Genomic DNA, 20,706 nt, shown 5'->3' with positions numbered 1-20,706 from the left:
ATGGCCCAATAGCCAAATCTGTTGATAATATGATAGGCTACCAGTGTGCCAAATTTGGTGCTTTCCTCACAAAATGCACAATTGTTATACTATATTTAGCTAAGTTGCCCTACTATTGTGGGTTCGAGAGTAAAACCCCTGTGCTGTGTGCTACCACCCTGGTGAAGCGCTGAGCATTTCTTTCTCACTCATGCATGAATCTCCAGGAGTCTCGGCTGTGGGCCTCCAAGGGAGAACTGTTTGGCCATCCGTCCAGGTTGAGGCTAAACCCTCTGGACACGACAAAATACATTACATCCACTCCACTTCCTTTATCCACCAAATCAGTAACTGCTTCATGGAATTCCAACACTTTTCTTAGATGTGACTTCCCTTTCGTAAATCCATACAGACTGCCTAAAATTAGTTAAATTTGTTTCAATGGTTGGTCATCTGGTCCATAATTGTCCTGCAACATCTACCCCACAACTGAAGTTAAACTAAACAGGTCAATCTAAGTTCCATAATTTTTCGCTGGATCTTGTTTCTTAAAAATAATTCCCCTGACATAATTTCCCGTGATCTACATTTCGGGTTTAAAAATTATATTTAAAAATACGCTGCCTTTACATAATTTTTGATGGTTGAGAAGTGGACAACTTTCCAAAACCATAGGATCCACTATGACTCGAAGTGGCATTCCTTCTGTGGAAAGCCCCGGTGAATAATGTGAGGAGCACAGATGTGATGTCAGCGAAATCTGGTAAATCATGGGCGAAGTTTAGCATGTTCTCATCAGTGCCGATTCAGTAGCAACAGAGATCCTCTGTGACATACAGTTGCCTAATTGTGAGGTTACCCCAAGGCAATTCCATGGTGATGTCTCGGCGTGAATGACGAAAATCTGTAGGGCCAAATGGCCCCAGACAACTGGAGGTCAAATACTGAACTCAGCAGGATAATTATTATTTGCCTCACATAATACAATAATTAATCTAACTAATAATATGCTCGTCAGTCTGTCTGTCCTTCCGTCATACACTGTAACATCTTCTGCGATAACAGAGATTATGTCATCTCATGAGATTGTGAATTTAATGTTGTTTCATTATTATGTAATTTCTCCAGGATCTCAGACACAAGAAGCATCAGGAAGCAGATAATTAATTTAAGATCATTTATTAGCACAAGTAGGCTACTCACAATCACTTGAGAGTGGCAATTCCATAGAATTTCCATGGGACATATCTCATGAGATTGAGAATGGGGACCTTGAGGTTCTTTGGATAATTGTTCTTGTGATACATATCTCGCCGTTATCGAGATTGTGAATGAAGTTGAAGGAGAAGTTGGGAATGTACTAAAGTAGGTCATGAGGAGGTAGGTGTAGGTGAAGTTGGTAATGGCATAATACGATGGTTGATATGGGAGGAGAAAGAGAATTAAATATTCCACTTTTTAATGAGGTAATGAAGAAATAATATACATTGTTGTAAGAACGCCCTCTTGCTTTGAGGAACGGGAAGAAATAAATGGAGAGGGGAAGACAGAGTTAGGGTAGGGTGGGCCAAATAGGGGATATAAAGTTGGGAGGAGGGTTGAGGCTTGGGGAGGGGTAGCTGAGGGCTTGGATTTAGGGGGAGGGGTGGGCGCAGTTCAGGAATTGGGGTTGGGGAGTGGGGAGTTGAGGAGTTGAAGTCGCATTTTACATAACGTGGAATTTCCATGGATATCTGCTTGTATGATGATGATAATACCAATAATAATGATATTATTAATTTACTGCTAGTTTCAATATAAAAGCAAACAACTAAAAAATACCTGTGACACTAATATTGCAACTGAGAAGAACAAAATAAAACTAGAACGGGCACTCATAGAGCGCATACCTTCGCCGCCACTACTTTTTTTTGTTCTTGGTATGAGTGTGGGGAACTGGTTTCATATGAATGGTCTTATGACACAAACCACATATCTATAATGTCATGACCCCCCCGACTTTCGGGGGCTACGGACTAAACAGCAATCAACTCACGTCGTTTTGGCGAGTCTTCACTCGCAAGCTCGGTGAATACAACGTTTCAACAAGAGAAGGTAATCTCGTTTGATGCTGCTTTCATGCAAATCGAATAAGAATTGACTGAGTTATGCCGAAAATCGCATATTTTTCAAGGGCGTGACCCCCCCGACATTTTACCCCAACCGGTGACATGTGTTATGACGTCATTGTGCCACAAGATTGGGCATTAAATTCTGAACATTTTAGTGCTGGGTTCATGTAAAGCGGACAAGAATTGACCGCGTTATGACAAAAACCGCATATTTTTCAAGGTCGTGACGCCCCTGACCTTTGACCCCTAACCGGTAACAAGAGTATGGGCGTCATTGTGTCATATTGCATATCACAAGATGAGGCGTTGAATTCTGAACATTTTGGCGTTAGTTGCATGCAAATTGAATAAAAATTGACCGTGTTATCGTAAAAAGACGATTTTGACCTTTTCTTGACCTTGACCTTTGACCCGAACGATCCCAAAATCTAATCGAATGCTTCCTGGTTAATAACCAATCATCCCACCAAATTTCATGCAATTCGGTTTAATACTTCTTGAGTTATACGAATCACAAGATTACAAATAAATAAATAAACAAATAAATAAATACACGCCGACCAAAACATAACCTTTCGCAGAATGCGAAGGTAATAAATACACGCCGACCAAAACATAACCTTTCGCAGAATGCGAAGGTAATGAGAAAGAGCAATCAGAGATTGTCGATCCTTGCCAGGACTTGTTTGGCGTCGTGTATTTTGTATGGAAAATAAATGGAAGGATGTACTCAATGAAAGGTCGTTAATTGCAAATGAAAGGTCTAAATGGTCCTGTTGTTGATGTGTAAAGGTCAAGGGTCTAAGAAGTCATAAAGGTCTGAAAAGGTCTAAATGGGTATAAAGACTCAAAAGTGTCTAAAAGGTCGAAGGGGTCTAAAGGGTCTGAAGGGGTCTGAATTGACTGAAAACATCTAAAATGGCTCTTAAGGTTAAAGGGGTCTACAGGGTATTAAAATGTCTGAAAGGTGTGAAGGTCTAGAGGTCTAAAGGGGAGAAAGGAGTCTAAGGGTCGAAGAGGATCTTAAATAGTCTTGGGGGTCTCAAAGGATTTTAGGGTTCTAAAGGGTTTTCGGGGTCTTAAGGGTCTTTGTGGTCTTAATTGGCATTCTGGTTAAAAAGAGTTTGGAGGGTCTTAAAGGGTCTTAGGGTTCTAAAGGGTCTAATGTAATTAATACACATACTCACAATCTGTGCGAACAAAGGAACTAGAGAGGGAGCACTCGGTAGAGTGCAAAACCTCTGCCGCCAATACTGCTGGGTCACTCAAGTGAACCTTATATATTATTTATTAAATATGATGTCAACAGTGCTGATAGAGTTATAGTTCTTTTCTCCAACATTTGGGGGGGGGTTGGAAATCACTTAAAACATGTAGAAATGCAAAAAAAAAGAAATCGAAATTTTGTTGAAAAAAAGTTGCAAAAATTTTTTTGTCTCTAACAATTTTTTTTTTGGGGGGGGGGAGGTCCAAAATCCAATGGCATGATCCTTGGACCATACCTAACCCCCCCCCCACCACGTTTCGTCGAAATCCGTCGAGGAGTTTTTCCGTAATACTGTTCACAAACAAACAAACAAACAAACAAACAGAAAGGGGTGAAAACAGTAACCTCCGATCTTCGATGGCGGAGGTTAATAAACAGACAGACAGACAGACAGACAGACTAACGGACCCAAAATGCAATGCCCTCTCCGCTGGCGAGGGTAGTAATGATTCCTATGAATATTTAACAGGTCCTTTTTCCGAACATTTATTTGTTTTTATTTTATTTTTTAAATATTGCGTTCTATGGTCATGTATGAAGTTCTACGCATGAACAAGGAGTTCACACTCAGGCCACTGTTTCTGCAATATCTTTGCATCTTGGGATACAATTTCTCCTGCCTCTCACCATCCTCAAAAGCATGGTGGGAGCTGGTCAGGTCTATCTGGTACACATTCCCTTTCCATTCCTTCCCTGTTAAAGTATGGAGTCCATGCTGAAGACTACTTAAGTAAAAAGGCAGAGTTCTTGAACTCGGTCTTCATTCAAAAAGGTCAAAGTCCTAATTGGTCCTTTCCTGCACCCAACCATTTTACCTTTACAGCATGTGGACTTCTCCCCTTTCAGAGTGGAGAAGTTTATTACCCAGCTTGACACCTTTTCTGCAACTGATCATGATGGCATAAATGGTCTAATCCTCAGGAACTGTGTGTGCTTCGATCAGTCCAATCATAACCTCTCTTTCACAGGTCCTTATTGGATGGGAAAACCTCCTACATTTTTAAATGTTGCAACCATCACTCCGATGCATAACGAAGGTTCTCAACTGGATACCCTCAACAACGGACCTATCAGCCTTTTCTCCATCATAAGCAAAATAATGAAGCCCAGCTGACCTCGGGCACTATTTTTTTCTTCAATTCACTAATCCCTGACAACCATTTGATTTGGTCCTTGATGGTGTCCTTTCCCAAGATATATCACTTCTGGTTGGAGTTCAAAAGGCAGCATCTTAGGACGTAACATAATTCCAGTAACACTGAGACCCAGCGTGGTGAGACGGTAGTGAGACCCAGTGAGTAAGACCCATACATAGTAAGACCCAGCTCCTCCATGTACCTCTCCACAACTGATTGGAAAATCACACGACCTACATTTTTCTTGATATACTGTATGTATCAATAATAATCTGTCTAATTCTCTTGAAAAAACAACTTTACCATTTTGCCGATGACTCCACCCTGTGCAGAACAATCCATCATACTTCTAAAGGGTGGCTGCTGCTGAATGCCTTTCTTCAGACCGGCGCAAGATAAGCTGCTGGTCGGCTGCTTGGAACATACTGTAACATACAATGCAGGCAAGTCACACACTCTCACACTACCTCTCCACAAGGATCAGCAATTAAACTATCAAATCTATTTCTCTGGACAGCCACTGGAAGAGGTGCAGTCTCTGAAACTCTTTCACCTCACTACCTCACTATCTGCCGCAACCTTTGATGGGAGGTTGATTTCACCAAGGCCAATCGCCACCCATGTCTTCGTAGAGCTAAGGCATTCTTTAGCTGCACGGAGCACAAGACTTTCATCCTGACTCTATGGAGTATTGCTCCCCACTCTGGGATGGTGTTCCTGCTTCTCACATTGCTCCTTTTGAGGTGGTCGAAAACAAGCCCTTCTGCATCATTGGTATCTCAAGGCAGGAGGCAGATTCTCACAGACTCTCACTCTCCCACCATTGGCAGGTTGATGGACTCAGTATTTTACACTAATTTAATCTGCCATTGCTTCTCCTGACTTTTTCTATCTCTGTTCTCCCAAAGACACCCCATGCCACATGCATTTATCTGGAAACACTCATCTGCCCACCCTCCCAAAGTCTACATTGATTGCCCACCTGCTTTTATTCGTCCCTTTATTATCGTGATTGTGGAATCGTCTCCCTGTGTCCATTGTCTCATCTTCCACACTTCAATATTTCAAACGTGCTGCCCCTCACTACCCCATGCGATAATGCATGGATATCCATGATATATTCTACACACATTGATTCTTTCCCAACCTGTTCCTCTCCAGACCTTTGGTACTCATGTTTGTGTCATTCCTCCTGTTATCCTTGCGTATGTCCACTCCTCGCCCCATACCCTTTGGTAGTTTGTTGAACCTGTTACTTCAGCTCCTCCATGAGCTTTGACCCTTGTATTAAAAAAAAAAAAAACTATATGATAAAGTATGATCATACTCCTCAAATGCTTTGCAGACACCAGAGCACAAACATTGAACAAATAGAGAACATACTGCACACAATCTGGAAAGTGTAAACTCTTAACAGACCTCAACCAAAGTCAAAGGCACATGTGACAGTAAAATCTGCAAAGGCATATTTACCAAGAGAGTCAAAAACAAACTGCAAAAGGAGATCATCACAAAGGAATGTGGATGGCAATGTGGAAACAAAATGCATGTTTGTGTCACGTGTCGTCATTCCTCGTAGCTACACGTACACCATCGGGCCATCCTTTGAATCAAAGAAAAGTCCAAGTACATATTATTATGTGTGCAAAATTGTCAGTCTTCTTCCCTTCCCTCATGATTATTATCATTGCTCAACATCTGAGGTGGAGTCAAGGTTTTCCCCAAACCACATAGCGTCCCGTCTCAGCGAAACTCACGCACATGTTGATCCCTTTCTGTGTAGTTTCCAGCCAATGCCACACATTTCCCCCCTACCCCCCCCCCCAGCAGTGGGGGAGTTTGCTGCTGCTATTGGAATATATCATGTTTTTGGGTTTGAAATTTTTTTTTGATAAAACAAAGACGTTTTGAGTCTTAATCTTAACTACTATTCCTCCCCTTTCTCGCCACTATGCCGGGACTGCAGTACTCCCCTGACACAGTCCCCTTTTTTCATAAATGCAAGTCAATGGGCCTTTCGACAGTGTAAAAAAAAAATAAAAGAAAAAACATGTTCTCGTTTCTGTCCATTAATATGAATGAACACCAACTTGTGGAACTTTGACCACCGCACCTCTTTCTCATGCCCCAAACAGCCCCTTTTTTTTTTCATATCTCTCCTCCAAAATAATTTTGCCCTCTTAAGCTCCACTCCTCCAATATTCCAACAATTGATGTGAGCCATCGAGTTCTTCAATGGCAACAGCTTACTTTTCACAAGTTGATAAATGAAGATGCTCACTCACCCGCTCACCGTGTATCAATGATATATCACTACCCTGTGCATGGAGCGGAAAGTGGGGGGTTAAGCAATTGTTTCAATCACTCTGCCTGTCTATCAGTCTATATCTATGATTGGGGGAACTACTTAATTTCATTTGAATGTTCTGGCAAGGTGTATGAAATCTCACACCGAGCATGCATGCGTACGGTGAGGTAAAGCAATCGCTTCTGTCTGTCTGACAGTTCAACAAAATTGAAAGTCATTCCAAACAGGACACTTACTGTTTTGAGGGACATCATAATGGATACAAACAACAGGCACGAAAAACTAATTGAGTTAAATAAGGTCGTGTGAAAGAGGGCGCATCAGCAGTCGTAAGCTTCTGCTTCAATGGCTTTTTGTTTTGTTTTTTCCTGCAGACTTTAAAATTTTTTTTATTTTATTTGAATTTAATTATATATTTGAACATTCCAGAACACAAATCACCTTGTTTGCTCTTCCAAAACCCTCAGTTTAGCAGTACTTTAGCAAAATCGTACACCTCCTCTTCCAATCAATTTTGCTGCATGCTTTCAGGACGGAGTAACAATGAGATTCAGACAAAATAGTGGCACCTAGCGATGCGATGACAGAGCTAACTTTGTCCAAAAAGATCTGCTTGTTTCGTCTATCTTTTTCTCAAAGATTGTTCCAAAATCATCATTTTCTCCGAGAAGAAAAAGTTTCTCGGTTTCACCACCTCTTATCTTCCCACATCCAGAACCTCGATCTTTTCTACCCCCGTTAATCCACCCCAAACCCTCCTCCGTCAAATTCCCTGCTTTCCTTCCTGAAAGTCCCTGTAATGTCCATCTTGTATTCCCCATGTTCCCCGACCCATCCCTCTCCCTTCCACAGATCTCCAAATGTCTCTGTTCCCCACTGTTTTGACCTTCCCTCTCCCGCTCCTCTTGTGTCATGCCCCCCCCCCCTTGTTGTGCGTTGTGTGTGAGCTCTCATATGAGCCTCGACAAGGTATACAAAAAACAAAGAGTTGGCAGAATGTTCAGCTCTTCACTGTTCCATTTGACACATTGGCTTGGTGTGGTTGCCAACGCGCCTGTTCTTCAAAGTTCACGAACAAAGCTAATATAGATCGTGCTCGGAAATGCAAAGCACGACTTTAGAAGACCCTTCCCATGTCCTTTTCCTCAAGACTGCGTGGGGTAAGGTGGTCAATGAGCTCGTTATTTTAGAAATTACGTCATGTTAATATTTGAGTTTTTGATTGATGTGCTCATAATTTGTTCACCATTCACTCTAATAATGCTGCATTCACAAAACTTAAACTCAATGCAGTATAATGTCACAATCACTCCAAAAAAGTTATTGATGCATGGATAAAATGAATGTTGGCAATGATGAGAATCGAGGGATTTCTTTTCTTATGGCCATCAGGTTTATTTGTAATTTTTCTTATGGCCTAATATCTTTAGCCTGCATGCCATTGATGTATGAGCTCCACGATGAGCCTTAGATCATTGTAAAAAAAAAAAAAAGAAAACAAAAGACTGATGTGGAAACTTGTAATAAGTAAATGATGCTGTATACTTTATACATAACGGCTTACTATCACATCCCATGTGCTTTTTGAAATTGATTTGAAAACCGATTAGGAATATATGGACGATATGCACTGACAGCAGTGGATAGCATCTGCAACAAAAAGCCAACCTTTAATGCTGTTGAATATCAAAGTACATCTATTACTCAAGGGAGAAGCGTCCGTCCGTGTGTTCATTCTAAACCCTTTGGAAGGATACGAAGGGAGCACACAAAATTATATATGGTAATATTTCTTGAAGCAATAGAAATACCGTACATACCGGGAGTCCTCGCTTCACGCTCAGAATGCGTTGCTACAATGTCGAGCATTGAGCGAAGAAGTGTAACTCGAATATATTTTTCCCATAAGAATAATGCTACATAGGAGGGATGCATTCCTGGCAAAAAATTTTTTTACGACGTAACTTTAAAAAACAAATGTATAAATAATACAGAACATGAATCATACGTGCGAAAGAGATGGCTTGGCTTTCAACAAACATGATTACACCATGGTACTCTAGTATATATGGATATCTTATGAAGGACTGACGGAGAAAGGAATGAAGGTGGAGGAACATGAGCAAACACCATTTAATGGACAAATATAAAGTCAGTGCTCTAAAACAGTATACTACCGGACAGCATACATGTACCACACAACTGCTTATGGTGAAATGCTGGGTGACCGAGTACCCTGTTTGGCTGTACACTTTATTTTGTCATGCCACGGACACAAATGCGTGAATGCAAAAATGACAACACGTTTATCAAAAACTGGTGTAAGTTCTTCGAAAGCTTTAATGTAGCGTTGGTCGAATGAGCGTATGAAGAGGACTGACTGACTCCCTGTATAAAAGTACATGGAAGGAGAACACAAACGACAGCAGCAGCAGCAACAACAAGGACATGTTATAAGAAATCCATTTTTCATGTGTTACCACTAAAAGGTGAAGTTATAAAGAGGCAAAGCCATGACTCGAAAAACAGGCATATGTTGAGGAATGATTATGTCTGCCACCGAAGGTTGATGGAGGTTATGTTTTCACCCCTGTCTGTCTGCGAACAAGATATCTGAAAAAGTTATGGATGGTTTCGGACAAAATTTGGTGGATAGCTTGGGTGCGTGACGAGAACGAATTGATCAGATTTTGGTGGAGACCTGGACCCAGAACCGGATACTGGAATTTTTTCAGTGATTCTTCACCTTTGAGAGATGGGCCCAAAAATGATATTTGGCACGATATCTCAAAAAAGTTGTGGACGGATTATAACAAAACTTAGTGGATGAGTTGCGTAGGTCACAAGAACAAGTGGATTCGATTTTGGTTAAGGTCCAGATGCAGATCCAGCCCATCAGTGGGATACAACATGTAAACTGTTAAGCCTGCCGGAAGTATTGTATCTGCTCTACCGAGTGCTATTGTAGTTGTTTATCATCCCATCTGATGTTTTTATATTGACAAAGAATAAGACGTGTAAGTTGAGATACCTTTAGAATAATAGTCAAACAAGCAGGAAATACAGCATGCATTACACTTGCTGTATTACTGCCAACACAAAATTAAAAAAAAACAAAATAGTTTGGAGACAAAAGCAAATCTCAAAAAAGTACATACGCATGAATGGGGAAGGAGAAAAACTACTGGATGGAAACCAATAAATAAAGAGATGAAAAAGGTTAATTTTCTGGAGGAAAACCGGCAAAAGCATTGGATCCACTTCAATCGGTGTACCCAACAGCTTCAGACTGCCATGGTAGTTCATGCCATATTTACTTAGCAAGTCCTCTTAACTTGTGATTACATACTACCTGCCTGTTATTTCATTGGCTAGGTATTGCATCTGTCTTTCGAATGAAATGTTGATATCACTGCTTCCTCCATTTATGTTTGTTTATAAGAAAAATGATTAAGTAAAACCAAAGGGAGTTCTGCTTCCAGGCATTTGTAGTCAGGAAAGTAATACTCCATTCCATGTGCCTACAAGACTGATCTTTCTCTTTATAGTTTATAATCTTTCTGTTTACTTGTTTTTCTTTGCCTTTTGCCTTGTTATACTCAGGCATGAGCGAGGCCATGCATAACACATTGATGACAGTTCAACTTGTTTATGTAAGAGAACCAACAGACCACCGTCCTCCTTCCTCTTGTGAGTGTGCAGCATGAGGTACATGGCCACTGTTTCATGGCAGAACATTCCAACCATGGCCAAAAGTTCCAACTGAAAGTAGAATAAAGTATCTTCACTTGTGACATTGGAGCTCTGGCCCAAATTAGAGCACATGTCATCATATTACATACAAAGTTTTTGTGTGTAAGATAAGCAATGCCAAGGGAGACCTTGGCATGAAGGAGAATATCAAACCAGTATTTGGCATTGGGAATCTCTTGAGAGAAGTGGTCACCCCAGGACAGGATGTCCTGGGATGTAGACACTTTTTTGAAGATATCATCGTGGGTCATGAAAGAGAGATATATAGTGATATTGCAGAAGATATACTGATCGTATAGGGTGTGTGAGCTAAAGGAATTGGGATTCTTCCAAAGGCCAATTACACACACTGTTTATGATGAAATAGTTTGCCAGTGCAACTTTCTGAAGGAACAGAGCAATTATAGGACATTTATTTGGGTTGTACATTTTGTTCAATATTTTGGACCATTTTTTGATCTTGTTTAGGCCACCATTTCAAAATTCTTCTTTTACCTGGATGGTATGTCCAGGGGTATATTTTTGTTCAACACAAGGAGTCTTCATCTTCTGTATGCAGCACAAGGCTGAAGGGTGACATCATTGGCTGAGAGTGCAGCTGTGCTGGTGTTGCAACACCCTCTGTAGATTAGGACAGGAATTTGGAATTTGTTCATGGTGCCGGGGATAGCTCACCCACCCTTCACACCATGGGATCTTTAACATTCACCAACTAATGCCGGCAGAAGGGACTCCCAATTTAGTAGTCATAGCACGGAGTGAAAGATAGGGGAATTTACCGTTCATTTATGTTTGCCTGAAACACAATCAGATCGAGGGCATTGTATTTTACAAAACCTACAGCTAGGGGAAAATGGAAGAAATTGTTGTCTTAAATCCATGAGTAAAGTGAATTGTTGATGCAATTTGTGCAAATCTAGGCGAGCAGAGCTCTAACTTTCTTTGCAGTCCATGACTTCCATTTTGTTTTGAATCAGGAGAAGGAGCATGCCCATTGCAAACTCCTGAATAGAAACAAAAGTAATGGTGTACGGGCAGAAATTTTGAAAATGAGGTATGCCCTGAGTTAATTTGTGATTACGTAATCCATAATGAGATCTACAGGTATATAGTTCATTAGTTTGAGTTTTGGTCCTTTTTCCATAAATTTGGATGATGACATTGCCAACCAGTCAATGGTAATGGCAGGCAGCTCTCAGAAAAGGCCCTTTTGATCACGAAAGTAGGAATAGCCAACTTGTAAAAACATTTTGAGACCTCATGCCATCAGAATCACAGGAGATATTTAGCCTCATGAGGTATTTTTTTCATCTTGAAGGTAATGCAAGTCAATGGAGTTTTTTGATTTTAAAGAAAAAGAAGAGAAAAAGTCGAGATTTGGAGAAAGCATAGCCTGGTCAGATAACTGGTATCACTGTATCTAAATCGGACATCTTCAGCAGAATTGGTGAGGAGTTGTTGAGAAGCACAAGCGTCAGACATGTCCTGGGTAAGCAAAGTTCCTTATAAGCAGACTGTGCGTGGCAAAGGGGGAACTACCTTGATAAGAGAGATCAGTGTTTGGAGTTTAGTTTTGTGGTGCCGTTTTGCTAGCGAAGGAGGGCAGACGAATGATTAAATGAGAAGCATGGAAAAGGGAGGGATAGGGGAGGATAAAGGGAAAGGAGATCGTTAATGAGAGGTTAAAATGACTGCAATTTCCAAACCTTCCACCCCACCCCAAATACTCTGGGTAATTACTCCTTCAACGTTTTCCTTTCCTTCACCCTGTGTTTGCTTCACTTTTTGAGACAAATCCCTTTCCCCTTTCCCTGAAAGTCATAGCCATAACTATGGTAGCCATCACTTTAATATGGATTGACAATAATCCTTGAAAAAACATTCCATTCATCTTTTGAGTTATAAAAATCAATTCCTAATATTTTCCTACTTAAACATGACTGGTATTCCTGCCTCACATAGTTGAATAATCTCAATGAGCTTCTCTTTTTTTCTTCTTCTTGTTTTGAAACGCATAGCTTTTACTTTTATGTGCCACACATTCTTCCTCGTGGAGTGTGTGGGAGTAACGGTGTTAGGAATCCAGTGGTTTGTGCAAAATTCTGGATGAAGGTGAGGAAGTGAGATGGTGGCAAGCATGGATCACTAAATTCAGGAAGTCCAGGTCTCATATGGTGATCAGGAATCGATGGATGGTTCAGCATTTCTTCTTCTTCTTTTGTACGCAGCAACAGTACATACATGATAGTTGGAATCAAACTGATACTCAGAAACATATCTCCATTCCCACCAGAGGGGTAAGATTATCATGTGCTGTAAATTAACTAATGTGAGACAATTTGAGTGATACTTCAATTAGGAAGCATATTTTTGCTTTATTTAAAAAAAAAATGAAATCAATCTTTGTGCGTGTTATTAAGGTAGCTAATTTAACATGTCTCACAGGAACGATTTTCATCCCTTTTCGAGAGTGACTTCATAAATACTTTGGAGTGAACCATGTGCTCAGATCTAAAAAAAAAAAGCACCAGGCAATGTTAGAAAGGCAATTCGACTGTTATTTGAGCACAGAAGGTTTTTGAAGGTGTTGAAAGCATCACAAGTTCCCACTTCTCACACGTTCACCTCGATGAACAGGAGTTGTGCTAATGAATTAACCTGCTGAGTTGTGTTGGTTTTGAATGTCAATTTATCATAGTTGGTTATTCAACCTCTATGAAGAGTGGTTTTTCCCAGATTTTCCTTGGGGATGTCCCCACCTCCGTGTGCTGAAGATCGCAGTGAGTGATTGACCAATCATTATTCCTTTGTAGTTTGGGAATATACTGTCCAGTGTATTGAGAGGAAATGGAAACAAGCAGCTGCTGCGGATCATGCATGAAAGCACCACCAAAACTGAAATTCGTGGGATTGCTGAATGATTGCACACAAGCCCGTTGGCTAGAAAGGTCTTGGTTTGAGTTACCACCAAAACAATCGTTGTTGTGCAAGGTCTTGCACATGTACTTTTCATTCAAGCAAAGGAATAATAAAGTGTTTTTGATTTTAGAACAGAAAAAAATTATCAGGTCATCCGACATTTGGTGGGAAAATATTTTGATTCTAAAAGAAAGAAAAAAAACATTTTCAAATTGCTTTGATCTTTGTAAAAAAACAAACAAAAAATCAAAAAAAAAGAAGAAGTAAACATTGACAAGTCTCACATAATAAAATGTACATCGTACTCAGCAGAGACACGCAACTGATTTTGAGTCAGCTTTCCCACCCTTCCCCCTTCATTCCATTTGTTTCACAGTTATTGCGATCATTGTTCAGATATTTGCACATTTTCTTCGTATACCTACTCTTACCATCCCTTGTACTTTCCCAAAGAGAAAGTTGCCATCGAAATTATTATTCGTTGTAAAAGCACTATATGTGGCACATTGTGAAATGCTCCATATCCTTGATGCTTGCAATTCTTCTGTGTTCCAACTTCTGGATCACTTGGGGTGCCATCTTTAACACAAGCAGATCCACACATCTTGTGGGTTTATGGAGGAGGTACTCAAGCAATCTTTTGGCCATCGGCGTTGCTACTCAAAACGCTCTTTAACACGATAGCACTCTCAAACTGACATGGTAGGAGGATAAGCACTAACTGCACAATGACGAGATCGATGTGCCGTGTTAGATAAGAAATGTGTTTGTGTTTGTGTGTTCGATAAGAAATGTGTTTGTGTTTGTGTGTTCGATAAGAAATGTGTTTGTGTGTTAGAAATGTTTAAGATAGGCCAACATTTCAAATTAAATACTTTTAATTTACCTTGTAACACCTCTTACTCTTTTGTTTCAAAAAGTGTTAAAACACCTGTGCTTTAAGAAAATACAGCATATGTTCACCTAGGAAGGAAGTCGATAGCCTAAAGATGCACTTTTGTCATTATTAATTATTCACTCTAGTTACTGTAGCACCTTTAATGTAACATATGACTGCTTTCTGAAGATGCATCATAGTTATGTTTTACATTAAGTCAGATGAACTCAAGGTTGGTGAATATAACTTGATATATAACCCCATGCAGGCATTAGTTAGATGAAGTTATGAGCAGTTGACAAAACTTGAAGGGGTGTCAGAGCCAAATATATACATATCAACAAATGGGGTTATCATGTATGGAAAAACCAAACAAACAATATCAAGCAATGCATATGGTAATCCTTGAGGTATTGCAGACCACCACTCAAAAGAGCATGTGAAATATTAATGTGGGATTGCTCAACCATACATGGACAGTTTTTTTTAATTAAGCTTAAAAAAAAAAAGAATTTTTTAATCTCCTCCTCCAAAGTATCAAAGCGAGTAAGCTTTCAAATCTTCTTAATGCCAAATACATGATCTTAAAATAATCAGTTTAACTGAAATTCAAGTACTGTACATGATTATTATCTTGACTTTGCTGGCCAAGAGCAGATGCCAAGTCTTGATCAGACCGTATCATCAGCCATACAAAATAGTTGATACAAAACGTATGTGATTTACAACACATCCTTAAAAGCCAGGGTCAGCTTGTTTTATGGCCCAATGCTCTCCTTGCTCAACCTCGAGGGAACCCAAGAGACTTTGTCTTTGTGCACGTCGATGGAACTAAAATTCATCCAGTTGGTAACTGGATACAAGAAGAATGATTGTTAACTGATACAAGAAGAATGAAGGCCTGAAGAAAAGATCAAAATATGTTGCTTTTTGTCCAAATTCAGCATTATTGAGCTTACTTTAAAAAAAACATAAAACAAAGAAAAACTGTTTAAATAACAAATCCAAAAATAAAATGTGACATCTCAATAATATCACGAGAGTCACTGACACACTAATGACTGAAACACACACAGATGTATTTCCAGATAAACATGATTGTGCTATAATATTAACTGTACACCTTAATAAAAGAAGTTGAACAAATGAAATGTTCATAAATTTAAAACTTTTCAAAAGAGAAACATAATTATCGAGTTCATTTCTCCAGTTTAATTTCAGGGAAATATAAACATAAGTACCCTGTATAGTCCAGAAGGCTCTGAAAATAATAGTGAGCTTTCATATCAGGTGCTGCTTGATACACTATGACACTGTTGCATTACATTGTGCTGTCATTAGTCATTGATATTATGGGCTGCCCGTCTCTCCTCAATTTGTAAGTTGAAAGTAAAACGTTTAAAGGTTTTTTTTTTTTTAAATATAGGCATTACATTACGGTATTGAAAGAGACTGCGTACTGTACCTGTGTTAGCACCACTAAATTAGGTATTTTACACTTTACAAATAGGACACAAAATGATTGTACAGTATCAACAAATTATTCATAAGGATTAAGTATGTATGACTACATATTTTAACTGCAAAAGGAATGTGAGTGCATCATCAATATTTGCTTGAAAATGAATATAAAAGGTATGAAAAACTGGTTGAAGCACATATACATCTCAAATCACTTTTAACTGAAAAGGTGACCACGAACTGATGTGCCACATCAGCACTTACTGCAAGGATCTTCACCAACAGGGGAGCGTACTACACATGCACGCTGTTTTGATACCCATTACCAGTTAATGTATGTATTAATAAAAGGCAATTTGTGTGTGTGTGTGTGTGTGTGTGTGTGTGTGTGTGTGTGTGTGTGTGTGTGTGTGTGTGTGTGTGTCAGTGTGTCTCCTCCATAAATCCAAAATCATAAAACCTAGCAGCCTGAAACTTTACAGGCATATTAAGAATACTCCAAGGAAGCGCAGGAGTGAAGATTGGTTGTTTGGGTTAATTAACACACCCATTTTTAAGATAATTAACGGCCTTATTTAATTATATCCTTCATCAGGTGATCCTCGGCCACCTCGCGCTCATGGGTCTGAAGGCGTTGCCTGGGTAACCTTGCTGTGGTCTGAAGCCGCCATGTTTTTTGGCCTGCTCAACCAATACTTGACTTGGAACAGGCTGCAACGATTTCTTAACGATAAATTTTTTTTTTTAAACTCTCCTCACTCATATTATCGAATGCCTGTTCATCATTGCTACAAATCGCTGGGTATATTGTAATGCTTATAAACGCCTGGAGATGTCAGCATTCGTTGCTTTATTTCATTTCCGCACATGCGATCACCACAAGTATCTCTTAAACTCAGGAGAATTACAAAATTTTAGCTCCAGAATTGAACCTTGAAGCAGTTCCGACTCCTATAAAAGTGTTCATTCATGTCAAATTCGGACATATTTGACATTCCGGGCGTCTCTGGGAGGTGTATGTTTAATATGACGGTTCGGTGATTGCTAATCATGTGCCAAGTGAGCCGTTTCTTATGAACCGTTTCATTGGAGTACTTAAGCCAGCACTCTACAATATTCGCACTGTCATTGAATACTGTATGGAGATCGACTTAAACAAAGTTCAGGGCTACTCATCTGCATTGGCGACATTTTGTTCGATGGTGCAACAGGCGGTGGCTGCCTTGCTGAAAATGTGAAATTTTATTTTCCACCACATTTCCCGTTTTTGATGACATTATATTGTTGTGGAAATGGCCCTTAGTGTGTTATTAAATATAGGATTAGCCCAGACCCCCCATTAAATGCATGTTTAGCCAGGTTGTTCAGTAAATGGATGATACATGTGTGTCGGGAGATGTAAGAGGCTGTTTATTGTTCGTACAGTGGTGGTGGACCGAGAGGTTTTTATTCTTCATTCCCCTCTCCGAAGGAGTCTCCGCCCAGTGCTCTGGGAGGGGGAGGAGTTTGTCGGCTTCAAAAAGGGCCGCGCCCCAAAAGAAAGAGGAAGTGAAACTGCAGGAGCGCCGTGAAGGCGGTGGTGAAGCTGAGCGCCGAGGTGGCGCGATCGGTTTTTCGTAAAGAGCGAGCCGAAAGAAAGGGAGGGAAGGGACTGCATGAGGTCTGTCTGCCGTCGGCTGGGAGGCGAGCGAGCGCCGGGAAGGCAAAAAAGAAACGAGGAGTGTCAAGTCGGGTGATCGGCAGTAGGAGGAACTGAACCTGAGGGTTAGTCGGCAATCTGCTTCGAGAGGAACTGGCTGCTGTGTGAGTCAGTGATCGACTCTATGAGGTCATCGACAGGTTCAACAAGCGTCTAACCACGGAGCCTCTGTCCTTACTCATGGCACGGCCCGACACGTCTCGACACTTCTTGTTGTCACATCGATCCGCCTGCGGAGCCCAACACCCCGATTTGGCCTAACCTGGTGAAGAGGCCAGGCCTGGACTTGTATGCTGGACCTTGTGGAAAGCCAGCTGGAGTATACCATAGATCTTTCGTCTTGGGCCGTCAACCTTATGGGGGCTCAATGCGCTGAGGCTGCGTGCGTGGGCGGTGCGACAAAAGGAGGACGACGCCGCCATATTACCACGCGGCGTGCTCGAGCCGGGTGCTCAAATCCGTCGACATAGGCTTGTCACGAGTCGCATTCGTGCCTTTGACATTTTCCTCTTGTCCATGAGACATCACCAAGTACTCTGTGTCTTGTCTGCATGCTGTCCGTGTCTTGTCTGCATGTTGTCTAAGGTTTATCTCGTTAGGGTCCCCTTCGAAACCCGTAATCCATAGCTTCCTGGTTATAGATTGATTATAACATTGTCGTGCATGCTTGCTTGTTTTGTGTTCCCCGATGTGTCCCCAATAAATCTGGCTGATTCGTATGAAGTTGCCCCTTTGGGTTTGTTCGTGCTGTGCTGAGAAACAATTTGCTCGATTGGTATATAAAACCAAAATGGTTACAGCCTGGCAGAATTCGCTCGGTCTCTGACAAAACCAGTCTGTAACCAGGGCGTATTCCCCCAGCTGGCAAGGCACAGGTGTATTTTGGTATCGTGATCTGAGGCGCGTAACCCGAGAATTGTGCCGAGCCAGCCGGCGCTATAACCCTGGAGATGGCGGTGATTGACATCTTTCGTCCGAATCCTTAACACTGGGGTCAAGAGTCGGGTGCGAATCCCGCCACCGTTGAATCCATAACAATTGGTGTCCGGAGTGGGGCGAGAATCCCCCCGTCGCCGATACTCAACACTGGTGTTCAGGGATCGAATGAGAACCCATCCACCCCCATAAAATTGCAGGACACCGATTCAGCAACATCTGATGTGGTTCGCACCTCGAACATTGCTTACGAGAGGCGCGGAAAAAAAGACAAGAAATACATCGCTCGCAAATTCCAAATTTGCTTTGATTTTATTTTGAGCGGATCGGGAGTAAAACTTCGAAATTATAAAGAAAGATGGAGTCGCAAAATGGCGGCGCGGCCCCACCTCAGCGCGACACAAAGCGGGAGAGGGTTACTATGAATAGCGCAACGAACCGCACAGCACGAAGAAAGCACTCCCGCCCATCGGTCGAAACCACGTGGTCACAGCATGCCCCATGGAAAACTAAGCAGGACGACAACGCATACATTGACGAGATTCAGGCACGATTGGCGGATACCTTGGAACAGGTGGAGTGTGATTGGAATTATATTGAGGAGTTACAAATTAAATTGGACGAGGCGCTGCGGAACGCAGACGAGGTTCAGGAAAATTATGTGCACGGGGAGTCACAACAATTGGCCGATGCACAGGAACGAATTTGGGGGCTGGAAAATGACTTGGCCAACACAGGCGAGGAACAACGTGGAGAAAAAAATAAAGTAGAGTCGTTTACCCGTAGGTTGGAACATGAGAAGAATGAACTGAACAAAAGAATAGAGGAGGAGCAAATTAGTAACTCCTGGGATAGGGAGAACTTGGAAAAAGAATGGAAAACAAAACTGATATTTAGCAAGAAATACGGTAAGAGAATGGATGAAATGAGGAGGGAAGAATGCGAAAGAGGTGCGAAGATGAGAAAAAAATTGAGAGAGACGACGAGATTGGAGAATGAGGAACATGAGAGACAGTGGGAGAGGAAACAAAAAAATCACGATTTGGAATTGTAACAACTGAAGGAAGAGGTAAGATCAGGCAATCAGATAAGAGAAACCCTAGAACAGAAGATAAAAAGAGGAGAGAAATATCTGCTGCAAAGGAAGGAAGAATTGTTGGAAAAGTCAAGACAATTCAAGGAACTACAGGAAGAAATGAGGAAAGTAGAGTAGAGTACCCATAAGTTGGAACAAGAGAAGAGCGAACTGAACAAAAGAATAGAGGAAGAGCAAATTAGTAACTCCCGGGATAGGGAGAACTTGGAAGAAGAGGGAAAAAAAAATCTATACACCGAGGACAATATGTTCTTTAAAATCTCAACGTTTTCACAAACGTCAACTGCATGCCTGGTAGGGTAGGGTTCGCTAAGGATAATGAACGTCCCTGCTTCTCTGACACATCGACAAAGGTATCGGGTCGGCAACAAGCCTTGTAAAGGCACATGAGGAGTATATTTTGTTGCTGTACAAGTGGGTCAGAATAATACAGTTTGCACCGGCACATAAACGAATATACTTTTTGCAATACTGTAAGGGAATTAATACTGACTGCACATGGTAATTTTCCCCAAATATTACAGCAATTAAAATGTAAAGTACAATTATTAAATCTAAATATATAAATTTAGTGCAAAGATAATGAGCAGACCTGCACAAAGAAATGAAAACTGCAACAGAAAAGAAATCTTCTTGTTGACATGTGTATACCCTTGCAATGAAGCTTACAAACAACAAGTAACAATACAGGAATACCCATGCCCAGTGCCCACCCAAGATAAAAATATAATGATGACAGTAAATGTCCAATTGGATATCTGACAAAATGCTCACTTCATGCTTCCTCAAATCCCTGATGCTCCTATTACACGGCCTCATAGCATCGGGACTCTTACACATTGACTTATACATTGTGTAAATGCTAATACAAGGTACTTGTCAACTCTAGAGTCTAAACTAGTCTGATAAATCCATCGTCCGTCCGACTAGGCAGATAAATCTGACGTGCTGTAGCTTTCTTTTATTTTTCTCTTTTCTTCATTGTTTCCTACTGGCGCTACATGACGACAGCAGGAATATAATAAATAAAAATGCAACAGAACATCAGATTTATCGGACTACTCCAGGCAATTGTGTCACAAGGTGTGTTCTGCACACAAGTTTTCATCGTATCTGGACAGCGAGATTGCTTCGTTTTATGCATGGAGAGATACGGCCGATGAC

The 20,706-nt window shown here is 40.9% G+C and overlaps 1 protein-coding gene across 2 annotated transcripts in view; it reads left to right on the top strand.

Annotated features, from left to right (window-relative positions):
- Positions 1-20,706, top strand: part of LOC147016773 (thrombospondin type-1 domain-containing protein 4-like) — a 174,729-nt gene that overhangs the window by 8,725 nt on the left and 145,298 nt on the right. Inside the window, exon 2 of one of the 2 annotated variants that reach the window (XM_085845752.1) lies at positions 4,826-4,936. The exons of the other annotated variant lie outside the window; for it this stretch is intronic. The gene's annotated coding sequence lies outside the window, so the exon portion shown is untranslated. The remainder of the gene's footprint in view (positions 1-4,825; positions 4,937-20,706) is intronic. 2 annotated transcript variants of the gene reach the window in all.

This window comes from Eptatretus burgeri, chromosome 11, assembly GCF_056783735.1.
Source record: "Eptatretus burgeri isolate ZD-2024b chromosome 11, Ebu_testis_v1, whole genome shotgun sequence".
NCBI lineage: Eukaryota > Metazoa > Chordata > Myxini > Myxiniformes > Myxinidae > Eptatretus > Eptatretus burgeri.
Note: the sequence above shows the minus strand (reverse complement) of the source record. Positions and strands in the feature narration are given on the sequence as shown.